This window comes from Zingiber officinale, chromosome 1B (assembly GCF_018446385.1).
Source record: "Zingiber officinale cultivar Zhangliang chromosome 1B, Zo_v1.1, whole genome shotgun sequence".
Lineage (NCBI taxonomy): Eukaryota > Viridiplantae > Streptophyta > Magnoliopsida > Zingiberales > Zingiberaceae > Zingiber > Zingiber officinale.
Window position 1 is genome coordinate 137,427,000 of NC_055986.1, and position 16,290 is coordinate 137,443,289.

Genomic DNA, 16,290 nt, shown 5'->3' on the forward strand with positions numbered 1-16,290 from the left:
AATGGGCATCACTAGTAGATGCATTTTACATTTCTAAAGATTTAGAAAAGACTTCATTAGAAGAATTCTTTTCAACATTTGAAGTGCATGAGTCAAGATGTGCAGGAATGAAGGAGCCTAAAAACAACGTCGCCCTCAAAGCCTCGAGAGACGAACCAGAATCTGAATCCTCTCTCGACGACGAGGAAATGGTAATGATGGTAAGAAGATTCAAGAAACTTTGTAAATCCAGATCTACTAACCATCCGCAGGGAAAGAAGAGAAGAACGATCCGCTGCTACCACTGCGACGAAGAAGGGCACGTCAAGGACAACTGCCCCAAGCTGAAGAACAAAGACAAGGAGAAGGGTAAGAAGCCTATCCAGAAGCGAAAAGCCCTAAAGGCGACGTGGGACGATACGTCGTGGGAGTCGGAAGTTGAGGCATTCTCCGGACTTGCTCTAATGGAAAGTCATCAAGACGAAGACTGCGAGTCGACCTCTTCCGAAATGAGCATCGAGAGCATCGATGAAGGGGGAGCTTCGTCAGAAGAAAACAGCAATTCAGGGGGAGATACGGACAACGAACTCGACAAGGTAAGTCAGGTACGTTCTCTTCCTCCGGATAAACTTTATAAATTTGTTAAGTTATTAACTAAAGACTGCTGTAAATTAGAAAGAGAAATAAAAAATTTAAAAATAATTTTAGCTAAATCCTGCCCTCTAGAAGAATTAGATAAATCAAATTTGGAAAATGAAAAATTGAAACTTGAAAATAATGATTTGAAAATTCAAGTAGATAATTTAAAAAATTATGCTTGTTCATCTAATTCTAGAAAAATAAAAAATTTAAATTGGTATTATAGATATCACCCGGGACAAATTAAGAATATCTCTAGAAAATATGTCCCTAAGAAATTTTTAATTAATCCAGTAGGCTGGAACCTTTATTGGGTTCCTAAATCTTGCTTAATCTAAATTTTATAATTAAAATTAGCGCTTTTCAGTGAGAAAATTAAACAAAGAATTTCTTTATGAGGTTTTGTCAAGGAAGTGGTTGTTGCTCCAATAACCAAGAAGGCCTAGTGCCTCGCCACGACCTGGAAGCCAAAATATTGAAATTAACTTACTAATAAAGCATTAATACAAGAATTAATCAGTGCTTTAAAAAGGGTTATACAAAACATTTTATTTCAATTTAGAAATTTACTTAGAATTTTTTTTGACTTAGTCATTTGTTTTTTAAAAAAAATGTGCTTAAAAATTCTCAAAAATCATTCCTTCTTAAGTTAAAAGATTTTCTGAAATTATAAATTTATGCTCAAATTACTTAGAAATTTTTTTTCCTAAGTCAGAAACTTAGAAATTTTTTTAAGTTAGAAATATTTTTCAAAATAATTCTTGCAAAAATTTAATCCTTAGATTGTTTTTCTTGGAACCCCATTTTTTGTGATCAAAGGGGGAGAAGGGAAAGTATAAGTCTAGGGGGAGGTAGATAGATTTAATTTTTTTCTATCTTTTTGTACTTAAATTGCAACTTAAGTTAAGTTACTTAATTTTATTTAAAGTCTATTTTACCCTATCTTAACTTGGGTTGATCACACCAAAAAGGGGGAGATTGTTGGAACCCCAAGGTTGTTTTGGTGTGATCAACAAGTTGAGTTAGGTCCTGCGTTGTTTCTAACCTTGTGTCTAAGTGTGCAGGAGCTTAGGAGCACAGGTACTCGAGCGGAAGACGCAGCTAGCGAGAAGGACGGCACGCTGTGCGTCCGAGGGACGAGGTGCTGCGGAAGAGTACACCGGCGGACGAGAAGGAAGTGCGCGCGGTGGTTCCGAGGTACGAAAGCCGGAGCGGAAGATTGCTCGGGGAGCAAGAGACGCAGCTAGCGCGAAGGTCGGCACGAGGTGCGACCGAGGGACGAAGTCTGCGGATGAGTACCCTGGTGGACGAGAAGGAACACGCGGCAATTCCGAGGGACGAGAAGCCGGAGGGAAGCACGCTCGAGAAGACCGGAAGATGGGTTCGGGTGAGCCCTATTTCGGAAGGCCGAGATCACCCAAGCTAGCGGAGCCGGAGCGAATAGACCCGGACCAAGACGAGCCGAACTGAGACGAGTTGAACCGGAGTCGAAAAGTCAACTTATGTTGACCTTAGGGCTCCGGGCGCCCGGAACCATTCCAGGCGCCCGGAACCGACCGGGGCGCCCGGAATCGACTTTTCAACAGGATCAAGTTTTGACTCGATCCAACCGTTGGTGGATAAAATTTATCCCCCCCAGGGCGCCCGGAACCCTTCCAGGCGCCCCGACCAAGGCTATAAATATAGCCTTGGTCCAGAAGCTTTTAATTAACTGAGAACTCAAGCATTCTTTCTACACTTGTACGCTTTTCTGTTTTAAGCTTCTGTTGTGCGCTTCATTGCTGTAAAAGGCTTCTCCGCCTGAAGGAGATACTAGTGCTACGCTTTCTTGGATTAACAACCTTCCCGGTTGTAACCAAGTAAATCTCGATGTGCCTTTTACTCTTCTGCTTTTAGTTATTTCTCTTATTTTATGCAAGTGTTAGTTTAAGAGTTCGAGAAGGGTGTTTGCGTTTTGATTTTTTCAGGGCTATTCAACCCCCCCCCCCTTCTAGCCGGCCCAACGGTCCTACAAAAACAACCACGGGGTTCAACAGTCTCCCCCTTTTTGATGTGCATCAACCCAAGTTCAAGTTAGGGTAAACCAAATAAGTAATTTAAAGAAATTACAAAACTAACATTTCAAGCATAAAGTTTGCAATTAAAAATAAATTGCAATACTAAGTATAGGATGAATTTATCTATCAAAATTCAGAAAAAAAATAACAAAAAAATAACTTAAAAAAAAATTAACTCCCCCTGAACTTGTACTACTAACTCTCCCCCTTTGATCACATCAAAAAAATAGGATCTATCACTATTTTTAAGTTTAAAACAATTCAAATAATTGACAAGAATTTTAAAAGCATTAACCGATATTTTATGCTTTATCAGATTGTCAATTAAATATTTAATTCGATAATCGACTTTTAGGCTGTGGTGAGGCACTAGGCCTTCTTAGTTATTGGATCATCAACACTTCTAGACAATACCTTTTAAGGAATTTTAATATTTAATTTCTTCTGAAAGCCTTGATTAACATAAGTTTTACTGTAGATATGATTTTGGAATCCAATAGAGGTTCCTTCCTACTAGGTTAGTTAAAAACTTAGAGGGTATATGTCCTTTAGGTATTTTTCTAAGTTGACCTTGGTGATGTTTGATATACCAATTTAATTTACCATAAATTCTAACTTTTGATTTTTGAAATTTATTTAAGCATGCATAACTATTTTTCAATTTCAATTTTTAATTTTTTATTTTCTGAGTTCATATTATCTAACAATATTTTTAAATTAGCAATTTCTTTTTCTAATTTGAGTAAGTCTTTAGTAAGTACTTTGATAAAGCGAAAAGATTGTTTAAGGGTTAGCGCACGTACCTAACTTACGTCTATTTCTGATGCTCCCCCTTCATTGCAACTTTCTTCTTCTGATGATCATCTCCCTTCATCTATGCTCATTTCTGAGTTGGTCTCATCTTCTTCTACTTGATGGTTGGCCATCAGTGCTAATCCCGAGAAGACTTCGACTTCAGATTCAGAGGATGATGATTCATCCCATGTAGCCTTCAGACTCTTATGTTTAGTGGTCGTCGGTCTTTAGGACTTCTCCTTGTCCTTTTTCTTCAACTTTGGGCAGTCATCCTTGATGTGCCCTTCCTCATTGCATTTGTAGCATCGGACTGTCCTTCTGTTGCGTTGATGCTTTCTCGACTGCGATCTAGATTTATTGGTTTTAAAAAACTTATTTAATTTCCTTACCAATAGCGTCACTTCATTTTCATCTATCGATACTTCAGAGTCGGGATCGTCCATCTTGGCTTGTAGGGCGCCATTGTGATTTGACTTCTCTTTAGGTTCTGCAATTCGAGACTCGTGAAGTTCGAAAGTAGAAAACAATGTTTCTACCGTACTTACCTCAAAGTCCTTAGAGATGTAGTAAGCATCTACTAAGGACGCCACTCTGGAGTTCTTGGGAAGGTGTTGAGTGCATACCGGATAGAATCTTAGTTCATTACCGATTCTCCGAGATTGGTCAGTTGAGTTATCAGCTCCTTAATTCTCGCTTGGAGTTGCACCACCTTTTTGACATTGTTCATCTGGAGATTTGTCGGCTGAGTTCGGAGGATGTCGCACCTTGCTAATTTCGCTTCTGAGGTGCCTTTGTGGAGCTCTAGGAATTTTTCCTAGAGGTCTTTGGCGGAGTCGTAGCTTCCGATCCTACTTAGTTTTCTATAGTAATATGATTTTGGTCGTTGATAGCTTCTTGTCATAGTTCCAATGGGCTGAAGCTTGTTGTAGTAATTAGCCATATATTTTCAAAAAGTTTTATCCTTCTGGTCACTACCAATGATTGCGTCAGTGCTTAGAGTTGTCCATGACTTTGTAAAGACCACGTCTTCATCGAGAAACCAAAATCTTGGTTTTGAATGATCTTTCTCCAGTTCAACTTCACGCTCTTCTTGTGATGAGTGTGATAGTCATTGAGTTCCTAGAATAGATGATGGCGGTAGAGATTCTTTGTCGTTGATAGATGGGTTGATAGTAGCCCTTCTTGATTCATTCGAAAGTATGACTAATGGTTGAGGAGGAGAAAATACGCAAGGCAGAACAAGGCATCCAAAATTGACTGCCCATGGATAACTAATCTTGGGGTGAATACATACAAAATGGAGCTGGGGCAACATTACTTGGATTCGTCGAAAAAATTTAAGAACTTTGGAAATTTTGAAAGATATTGTGGAGCATATGAAATATTTTAAAATTTTGGAGGGCATTGTATATGATCCTGTCAAAAAGTCGACGAGACGGAAAGCTAGGGATGTGGTGCTCACGCTAACCTCCTATGGATTCCGCATGGACTTGCAACACAACCTATGTCAGTGCTAAGCCAGGGAAGGGGTCCTCGGCGTTGGCTCTCCGACGCTCAAGTCAGTCACTGGCGATAAGGAATGAAGCGGATCAACAAGAACTATAGCACAAACAGTGAATATCGTGTGTATTGCGTACCTCCGCCGATGCTTTGTGTTAGTATTAGCTCTAGTACCAATTATGAGATGATTGTAAAGGACTCATTTTGTATCGTATATCACTATTAATAAAAAGGTAAAGGTTATGGTTATTATATTTATTGCAGTTCAGTGCCGATTGAATAAATATAATAATATCCTTGGGTAGTAGGTTCTTATCTACAATATATCAATTTGTTGAATTGATAGTGAAATATTGTAGAGAACACTACTCTTAACTATTCTTAGTCGAGCATTAATTTACAAGGACAATATTAATGCATTGAGACTAGCATGTAGGTCAACGGATGACTTGATCTCACAAGTCATGGATATGAGATATCAGGTTGACACATGGGTATATATTAGAGAATATATACTGAATGACCCGCCATGAGAATGTTTCATGGATCGTCGTATGAGTGTTATAAACATTCTCATATGACTATTGGTATGAATAGTCCTTAGACCTGAAGTCACTACGGTTCCCTACATAAGGAGTTGTATACTTTGGTATCGTCAAGCGTCACCCGTAACAGAGTGGACTATAAAGTCGATCACTGAGTATACAATGAATTATGCGGAGGGATGTGAGTGATGTAGATGGGATCTATCCCTTCCATATAACGGAAGTGATATCTGCGAGCCCCTTGATTAGTAGGACACAAGAAAGCATGGTCATGCACAAATGAGTCAATATGAGATATTGAGCTTATTTGATTGAGTGTGTCTACTTGGAGATCAAGAAACACAAAGATTGATAAGAGGATGACACGGTATATGCCTCATTGATCAATCTAGATATCAAGAGGATGACACGGTATATGCCTCATTGATCAATCTAGATATCAAGGATAGAGGGATCAAGTCATACATGATGATAGCCACGGAAAGGTTAGGTCGGATCACGACTTTCTCGTCACTTGGGTAGCAATGATGTCTTGCTAGATGTCACTCATTGTTTATGTATCACAAATGTTGATTTGGATAAATTGCCAACGTTACGAGAGCCTACAGGGTCACACACAAAGAACAAGTTGATATGGAGAGAGGTGTATATGATGGATCATTGGATTAAATGTAATCTGAATTGAGCTTGTTGAGTTAGACTCAAGTGGATCCAATCGTTAGATTGAGTCGAATTGCATGGGAATCAATGGGTTAGACTCATTGGGTGAACTTGAGTTTACTAAGGAAGTTGAATGATCAAAATTGAACCATTGGATTGAATGGTTAATTTTGAGCCATTGGATTAGAAGATAAAAGGTCAAAACTCTTGGTATTCCATGAGATGGATATAAATATCATTTTGAATGATATTTTTGATAGGTTTTTCATTATATGAGAAGGGGAAAAGTTTCCTTTGCTTCTTCTTCTTCCTCCTTCTCTTCTTGGCCGAAACACATCAAGGGTTGCTAGCACGACCTTGTGTGTTTTTCTTCTCCATCTTGTTGAGTTTGTGAGACAAACGAAGGCAAGTCTTGTTCGTGTGGATATCGTAGAGGCGTGAACAATTGATCGTGCTATGATATGAGCTGTTGGGAGATCGTGAGCATGCTTCAAAGGTATAACTCTATCATGTCTTTAGATCTAACTTAGTATAAGATTATGTTTCCCTTCGCATGGATCTTCTGGAGGAAATAGGTCTTTCCGCTGCGTGTTTAGTAACCTATTCCCTTACACTTTGACCCCTCTTTATATAGAGATCCAATAGCGTACGTGTACACTTCCCAAGGCGAGCACGCTTCTTAAAGCTTTCCCTAAAAAGACTTGTTAGTAAAATATCCCTGATATAGTACCTTAACGGGCCGAGCATATCTCTGAAATGACAGTGGAAGCTTCCGTCGTACGATCTTCTGGCAACCTATGCTCGATGTCGGCGGCACCAACTCTCAAAAGGATGTTGAGGGATATCAATGTACTATACCACCAGGCCGAGCGAGTTGGTCGTTCGACCATCTATTCGCCGCTCTAGTGCCCTGTCCGGTCGGCCAGAACCTTGATATTCCATGCTTGCTTGAACAAAGTTCCACTCTGCCACTGTCGAGTCTGCTGTCAGGCCGAGCGGGGTAGCCGGTCGGCCGAAGTTGAACTCTGTCGATGCCAGGACTCGCTGTCTGGCTGAGCGGGGCAGTCGCTCGGCTCGCCTTCTGCACATCGTTCTCACTTGAGTGTTGGTTGTTTGAATGCTCCCCGTGTCGAAGGCAATGGTGGATCGAATCCTTCTCCCCGGTCGGGGCATGCTTCGCCCGACCGGTCGATGCCCTATACGTGTTGACTGCCTTGACTTTGACCTCCTTTGACCTCCACCGTGGCAGCAGGGTAGAGCCTTTCATCATCATCGCATCACAAGTCTCCCCCTCAAGTCTAGTCGAAAGAGGTTGTAAGTCCGATTGACTAGATAATTGTCTGAGCAAATTTCCTCCCGATCGGCCCTCAACACTGTGTGGTTTCTGTTCCAAAGGCGACTTCACCTTGTCGGTCGGCCTGTTGAAGTTTGTCGTTCGGCTGTAGGTAAGCTCCTCGCATTCGATCGGCACGATAAAGGTTTTCACTTGTAAAAAATTCTCCTTGGGTTGTCTCGGGCGAGCGCGAGCCAGGCTAACGTCACCCAGATTTCTTGGAAATTGTGCAAATCTCTGCTCATTAAGGCTGAGCATGCTCTCACACCTTCATTAATTGTCGACCCGTGGTGATGCACCACGTGTCACCGCTGCTACCTTTGCACGCCTGACATGACAGGGTATTGATGTGACGCTTGGCGGTTTGAATTGAACGGTCTGATCTTTGCCTGGGTTTCTGCGACCTAGATCGGACGGCTCCGGTCGGCCGAACCTGAGGCTTATAAGCCCGTGCGTGTCACCGCAATCGCGCACTTCATCTTCGTGCTCCTCGACGCTAGCCTCTTTGTGCTCCGACGACACCCTTCTTCTTCTCCGGCGACTTCCTCTCAGCAACCCTTCTCCGTCGACCTTTTGCTCGTAAGCTTACTCTCTATCGTACTAACCTCCAAGTTTTTTCGCTCTCCAGCGTCTGTTCTCTCCCGTTCTTGAGTTTTTCATCATCTTAGTGTTCCGGCGACCCTTCCGCCACTCCATTCTCCTTTGTTTTCTTGTTTTGCAATGGTAAGTTCATTGTAATTGTTGGTGTAGCGGGGCCGGCAAGAGGGGGGTGAATTGCTTGCAAAATAAAAGTATACATTCCTCGGGTTTTCAACTCAAAAAGATAGCAACAATAATAAAAGAAATAACAATAAATAAAAGGGAGACTAGAAATTAACTTGGTTACAACCCAGGGGGTTATTAATCCAAGTCGGTGGGAAAGCGCACTAGAAAAGTCTCCTTCTCTAAAGGCGGAGAAGCCTTTTACACAATACGAGAGCACAAAAGTTGCTAGGAAGTTGTTACAGAGTTGATTTTATGAATAATTCCTATCTCCAGGGGTCTTTATATAGCTCCTGGAAAGTCTATCTCGAGGGTCGAAGGCGCCTCCAGAGAGGTCCAAGGCGCCTCCAACCAGTTTGATTGGATAGAACTCTATCCGAATGTAAACGGTCATTTTGACCCGGGCTGAGGCGCCTCAAACAACCATGAAGGCGCCTCCAAGTTTGAGGCGCCTCCAATCCTGCTTCAGGCGCCTTTAAGGTTGAGGCGCCTCCAATCCTGCTTGAGGCGCCTCAAAGCTGGAAGGTATATAAGTGTTTCCAACTTCTCTTTTTACTTCTTTGGCTTCCGATTCTCCGTTCATTTGGGTGATTCCGGCCAACCATAATAGGGCTCACCCGAACCCAATTCCCGGCCTTCTCCTCGAGCAGTCTTCCGTCCCAGCTTTACGTCCCTCGAACGTCGGTCACATTCTTCTCGCCCACCGGTGTACTCTTCCGCAGCTCTCTCGTCCTTCGGACGCACCGAGTCGGTCGACTCCCTTCCCGTGTCATCCTTCTCGCTAGCTACGTCTTCCGCTCGACTTCCTGTGCTCCTAAGCTCCTGCACACTTAGACATAAGGATCAAAAATAAACAGGACCTAACTAACTTGGTTGATCATATCAAAACAACCACGGGGTACAATAATCTCCTCCTTTTTGATATGCATCAATCCAAGTTCAAGTTAGGGAAAAAACAAACAAATAGTAATTTTAAGTAAATTACTAAACTTACATTTTAAGTACAAAGATTGCAATAATTGAATTTCCAACATAAGTTAAAAAAGACTTATAATTTTCCTAACTCCCCCTAAACTTAAATTTGTACTTAAGTATCTCCTCCTTTGATCACAGCAAAAAGAGTGGGGAACAAAGTATCTAAAAAAATATCTAAGTTAAAACAATTTTTTTTTTAAGTTAACAAAAATGTTTTTAAACATTTTTCTAAGAAACATTTATCTAAAAACAATATTTTTGAAGAATTTTCAAAAAAAATGTTTAAAAACTTTTCAAAGTATTATCTATTTTTAATTTTAATATTTTTATCATAAAGTTAACTAAACATTTTATTTTCAATGTTTAGGCTTCCAGGTCGTGAGGCACTAGGCCTTCTTGGTTATTGGAGCAACAAGCCAACAACCACTTCCTTAGTCAAAGCCTCATAAAGAAGTTTTTAATGTTTAATTTTCTTCTTAAAGACTTAACTTAAAAAGATTTTAATCCAGTAAAGATTTTGGAACCCAGTATAGATTCCTTGCTACAAGGTTAGTTAAAAACTTAGAAGGTATATAGCCTTTAGGTATTCTTCTAAGTTAACCTTGATATTTTCTTATATACCAATTTAATTTTCCATAAACCTTAATTTCTTATTTTTGAAAGACATTAGTTTTTAAACATGCATCAGATTTTAACTTTTCAATTTGAAGTTTCAATTCATCATTTTCAGATTTCATATTAACTAACATTTTATTTAAATTAGCAATTTCTTTTTCTGATTCAGCTAAGTCTTTAGAAAGAGCTTTAATAAATTGAAACGACTGTTTAGGGTTTAGAGCACGTACCTTACTTACCTTACTTTGTGATGCTCCCCCTTCATCATAGCTTTCCTCTTCTGATGTTTCTCTCCCTTCATCTATGCTCATTTCTGAACTTGACTCTTCTTCTAGCTGGTGGTTCGCCATTAACGCTAGTCCCAAGAAGGCTTCGACTTCATATTCGGAGGACGTTGAATCGTCCCACGTGGCCTTCAGGATTTTGTGCTTGGAGGAATTTGACTTGTATTTTACCTTGTCTTTTCTCTTTTGCTTTGTTTTTGGGAAGTCATCCTTGATATGCCCTTCTTCGTTGCAATTGTAGCACCGGACCGTTCTTCTATTGCGTTGATGCTTTCTCGACTGTGATCGAAATTTATTAGTTTTAAGAAATTTATTGAAACATTTACCAGTAGCGCCGCTTCAATTTTGTCGATTGACGTTTCGGAGTCGGGATCGTCCTTTTCGACTTGTAGGGCAATGTTGAGGTTCGACTTTTCTACTTGTTGAGGCTCTACAAGTCGAGACTCGTGAAGTTCGAAGGTAGAAAATAAACTTTCTAAACTACTTACCTCAAAGTCCTTAGAGATGTAGTAAGTATCTACTAAGGAAGCCCACTCTGGAGTCCTTGGGAAGACGTTGAGTGCATACCGGATGGAATCTCGGTTTGCTACCGATTCGCCGAGATTTGTCAGTTGCGTTATCAGCTCCTTGATTCTCGCTTGGAGTTGCGCCACCTTCTCGCCGGTGTTCATCCGGAGATTCGTCAGCTGAATCCGGAGGATGTCACGCCTCGCTAGCTTTGCTTCTAAGGTGCCTTCGTGGAGCTCCAGGAATTTATCCCAGAGGCCTTTGGCAGAGTTGTAGCTTCTGATCCGACTTACCTCCTGGGGCGGCAGAACACTGAGCAAGTGAAATTCCTCCTTTCCGTTGGCCACGAAATCGGCCTGGTCCTTCTTCATCCAGTTGCATTCTTCTTTGTCTTTTGGCGTTGTATATCCATATTTCATTATTAAAAGAATATCGAATTCGGTCTTAAAAAATACCTCCATTTTGTGTTTCCACGTAGCGAAGTCTCCGTCGAACTTCGGGGGATGAATGTTCGCTACGACCATCGTCTTGATCTTTGTGCTTCAGTTAGCGGTTAGTCCTTCTGAGGCGGTCGGGCTCTGATACCACTTGTTGGTGCAGCGAGACCGACAAGAGGGGGGTGAATTGCCTGTAAAATAAAAGTATACCCTTCTCGATTTTTCAACTCAAAAAGATAGCAACAATAATAAAAGAAATAACAAGAAATAAAAGGGAGACTAGAAATTAACTTGGTTACGACCCAGGAGGTTATTAATCCAAGGCGGTGGGAAAGGGCACTAGAAAAGTCTCCTTCTCTGAGGGCGGAGAAGCCTTTTACACAATAAGAGAGCACAAAAATTGCTAGGAAGTTGTTACAGAGTTGATTTTATGAATAATTCCTAGCTCCAGGGGCCTTTATATAGCTCTTGGAAAGTCTATCTCGAGGGTCGAAGGCGCCTCCAGAGAGGTCCAATGCGCCTCCAACCAGTTTTATCGGAAAGAACTCTATCCGAATGTAAACAGTCATTTTGACCCGGGCTGAGGCGCCTCAAACAACCATGAAGGCACCTCCAATCCTACTTAAGGCGCCTTCAAGGTTGAGGCACCTCCAATCCTGCTTAAGGTGCCTCAAAGCTGGCAGGTATATAAGTGTTTCCAGCTTCTCTTTTTTACTTCTTTGGCTTCCGATTCTCCGTTCGTTTGGGTGATTCCGGCCAACCATAATAGGACTCACTCGAACCCAATTCCCAGCCTTCTCCTCGAGCAATCTTCAGTCACGGCTTTACGTCCCTCGAACGTCGCGTATGTTCTTCTCACCCACCGGTGTACTCTTCCGCAGCTCTCTCGCCCTTCGGACGCACCGAGCCCGTCGGCTCCCTTTCCGTGTCGTCCTTCTCGCTAGCTCCATCTTCCGCTCGACTTCCTGCGCTCCTAAGCTCCTGCACACTTAGACACAGGGATAAAAAATAAACAAAACCTAACTAACTTGGTTGATCACATCAAAACAACCACGAGGTACAACAGTAACCTCCCGTCGGCATCCCGGGACCTTGGTATACTTCTAACGAGTCCCAGTTCGACACCAGCGATGCTGAAAGTTTGATGGTCGCATTCGAGTTTCCTCCCGAATTTGAAGTTATCCTTCCTTCCCCTTCCGATCGGCCGAATTCTTCGCCTCCCGGCTGTATCACCTTCTATCAGGACCATTTTACCGTCGGTCTACGGTTTCTCATCCATCCTTTCTTTTCTTCCGTATGTAAGTACTTCCGAGTCTCCCTCCACCAGCTAGTGTCGAACTCCTTTCGACTGTTGTGCAGGGTGGTTGTCCTCTTTCGTCTGCACGGCATTGCACTTACTCCCCGACTCTTCCATTACTTTTACTATCCCAAGTCGTCCGAGCCAGGAACTTTTCTTTTTTAAGCCCGAGTGGGCTTGGTTTTCTTTAATAAAATGTCAACTTCCAATAAACATTGGAAGGAGTACTTCTTCTTTGTACGCTTTCCCAAGCAGCTGGATTTCCCTACACACTGGCAGCTCGATGTGGCAGCTCGACCTCCACTGAAGAAATATAAGAGCCGATCAGACAATTTGAACGCAACTTTCATGTTGGCCGGTCAAAAATACGACATCCACAAGCTGCTGCTGGAAGACGTCCTGTACATCTTCGGCTTGAGCCCGATCCACACCCGACTCCCATTCATCCTAGGTATGTGATCACTTTGACTCTTTCATTAATTCTAATTGATTTTTCTTCTTTTCCTGCAGCCAAAGTCATGTTGCGAGCACGTCTAGTCGACAAGGCGAAGCTCAAGGATGTCGCGATCAAGGCGATCGCTGTTGAAGAATTGGGGAGCCGAGGCCTCCAGTCGGTTGGCTCACGCCTCGGCTCGCAAGAGGGGCTGCAGGATGAGAGCCAGACGAGTCCCATTTTGGTGAGTGGGGGAGCGACTGGGGGCTCCCAACCTTTCGAACGACAGCCAGTTATTGAAGTTGAAGGGGCCTCGGGCTTAGCCTCCTCAGCTGAGCCATTGATCAGGCATAAGAGGCGCCGAGCTGACCCTTCGTCGCGCTCCACCACTTCCGAGGTACGATTTGTCGAGCGGGTGGAGACTTCGACCCCCGCTTCTATCCAAGAGCCCAATGCCCCTGAGTCATTGAATTGGACACCCTCCCTGTCCGATCTGCCTCAGGGGACGGTCTGCGCTCCACTAGTGGCCTTCCTTCCACCCAAGTCGAAGACTAAGAAGTCGGGCATCCGACCAGCTTCTTCATCAAGGTCGTCCGGGCGGGCGACTTCTGCACAATCAGCCCCGAGCGGCCAACTCCACATTACGGCGATTTTACATCTCCCAACCGAGGAGTGGCGCAAATCCAGCGCCGAGTCCCGAGCCCCGGAGTATTAGATCATCATCCAAGAGCCGCTCGCCAAGATATGGGAGGATGCCTAAGCCCGTGCAGCGATGATGCCTCCGGGGGCACTCATGGATAGCCACACTCAGATATCCACTGGGGTAAGTTTTACCTTTACATTTTCATAGTTCAATCTCGATCAGCGCTTATATTTGCTTGTTGTTTACAGTAATGGGTGGAAAGTCTGGCCATGTGCCAAAAGCTTACGTTTTTAGAGGAGGAAGTAAAGTAACTGATGGCGTCGAGCGGCCAATCCTCCGTCGCTCAGGAAAAGACAGACACTGAGGTGGCCAAACTGTGGGTCGCTCTGGAGAAGAGCGACAAACTATTTGAGGTCGAACGGGCCAAGAGCGTCGGGCAGGCCACGATGCTAGAGTGGCTCAATAAATAGGTCGTCACTTTTGATAATAAGATTGAGTCGACGAACGTGTGAAAAAATCAAGCCATTGCGGACCTCGATGAGAAGAATAAGGAGGCCCAGGCCCTCGTCCAAAAACTTAAGGAAGCTGAGGACTTCCTGGTCGCCGAGCGGCATAGCCGGTTGGTCGAAGAAACGACCCTTCGCGACCAAATCGCCTCCAAGGATACAGCGCTAGCCACCGCGAAGGATGAGTTGGAGGGTTCCCGAGTGGCCCTGAAGACCTATCAAGACGTCGAGCAGAGTCGTTTTAAAGTCATGAAGAAGAACTACCTCCGCTCGGATACTTTTAACGATAAGGTCATCGATCGGGCTCTACGCCTCTTCGATCTGGCCATCGATGGGATGATCGATCAGCTCCGCGAGGGAGGTCATCTGTCGGCAACTCTGACAAGCAGCATCATTAGCTAGGATAAGCTCACTGCCGCACTGCCTGATGATGTCTTGGACTATATTGAGTGAGACCGAGTGTTCCTGAGTGAGGTCGAGCGTTCCTGTAAGATGTAAAATTTTTGAAGTTTAAATGCATGCTCGTCCGTTCGGACGAGCTTTACCTCCTTGTATGTTTTTCAACTCCTTTTGATTATTTGAAAGAGCTCGTGGCCTCATTTATGATTATTCTATCAGCTGACCAACCCCTCTGGTATTTGGAGTTCATGATTCCACGATCCCTCGCTCGGCCCTGGGAGTATTTTAAAGAATAGTGTTGAACGGTCGCTATATTATGAAGACTTCGAGCTTTTGAGTAGCCCAGGCTCACGGTCGGCTATTCATCGATGCTTGCCCGCTCACTGAGCTTTCGAAGACTGCTCAACCCCTAACGGGGGAGACAAGGAATCCCGTATGCTAGTTCGAGACCAGAGAAGACCACTCGACCTTGAACGGGGGAGGTTGAAATCCGATGTGCTAGTCAAAGACCAATGAAGCTCACTCGACTTCTAGAGCTCGTAGCTCCAATATAACCCAAAACCCGGCTGATTGGCTCGGAAGTCTTTGACTCAAGGGTTTATAGTCGCCACTCGACTGTTGATGAAGACCCGGGTTATAGGTCGTCGCTCGACCATTGTTGAAGAATATGCGAAGACTCGAGTTTAAGGTCGCCGCTCGACCGTTGATGACGACTCAAGTTTAAGGTCGTCGCTCGACCATTGATGGAGACACACATTTAAGGTCGTCGCTCAATCGTTGATGGAGACACGCATTTAAAGTTGTCGCTCGATGGTTGATAGAGACATGCATTTAAGGTCGTCGCTCGACCGTTGATAGAAGCATGCGTTTAAGGTCGTCTCTCGACCATTGATAGAGGCATGCATTTAAGGTCGTCGCTCGATCGTTGGTGGAGACAAGGATTTAAGGTCGCCGCTTGACTACGGATGGAGACAAGGGTTTAAGGTCGTCGCTCGACTACCGATGGAGACAAGGGTTTAAGGTCGTCGCTCGACTACCGATGGAGACAAGGGTTTAAGGTCGCCGCTCGACCGCTGATGGAAACAAGGATTTAAGGTCGTTGCTCGACTGTTGATGGAGACACGCATTTAAGGTCGCCGCTAGACCGTTGATGGAGACACGCGTTTAGGGTCGCCACTCGACCATTAATAGAGACACACGTTTAAGGTCGTCGCTCGACTGCCGATGGAGACAAAGGTTTAAGGTCACTGCTCAACTGTTGATAGAGACAAGGGTTTAAGGTCGCCGCTTGACCATTGATGGAGACACGCGTTTAAGGTCGCCGCTCGACCGCCAATGGAGACAAGGGTTTAAGGTCACCGCTCGACCGTTGATGGAGACACGTATTTAGGGTCGCCGCTCGACCGTTGATGGAGACAAGGGTTTAAGGTCGTCGTTCGACCGTCGATGGAGACAAAGGTTTAAGGTCGCCGCTCAACTGTTGATAGAGACAAGGGTTTAAGGTCACCGCTCGATCGTTGATGGAAACACGCATTTAAGGGCACTGCTCGACCGCTGATGGAGACAAGGGTTTAAGGTCCCAGCTCGATCGTTGATGGAGACAAGAGTTTAAGGTCACCACTCGACTGTTGATGGAGACACGTGTTTAAGGTCACCGCTCGACCACCGATGGAGACAAGGGTTTAAAGTTGTCGCTCGACCGTTGATGGAGACAAGGGTTTAAGGTCGCTGCTCGATCATTGATGGAGACAAGGGTTTAAGGTTGCAGCTCAACCACCGATGGAGACAAGGGTTTAAGGTTGCCGCTCGACCGCCGATGGAGACAAGGGTTTAAGGTCGCCACTCGACCGTTGATGGAGACCCAGGTTTTAGGTTGCTGCTCGACCATTGTTGAAGAATATGCGAAGACTCGAGTTAAAAGTCG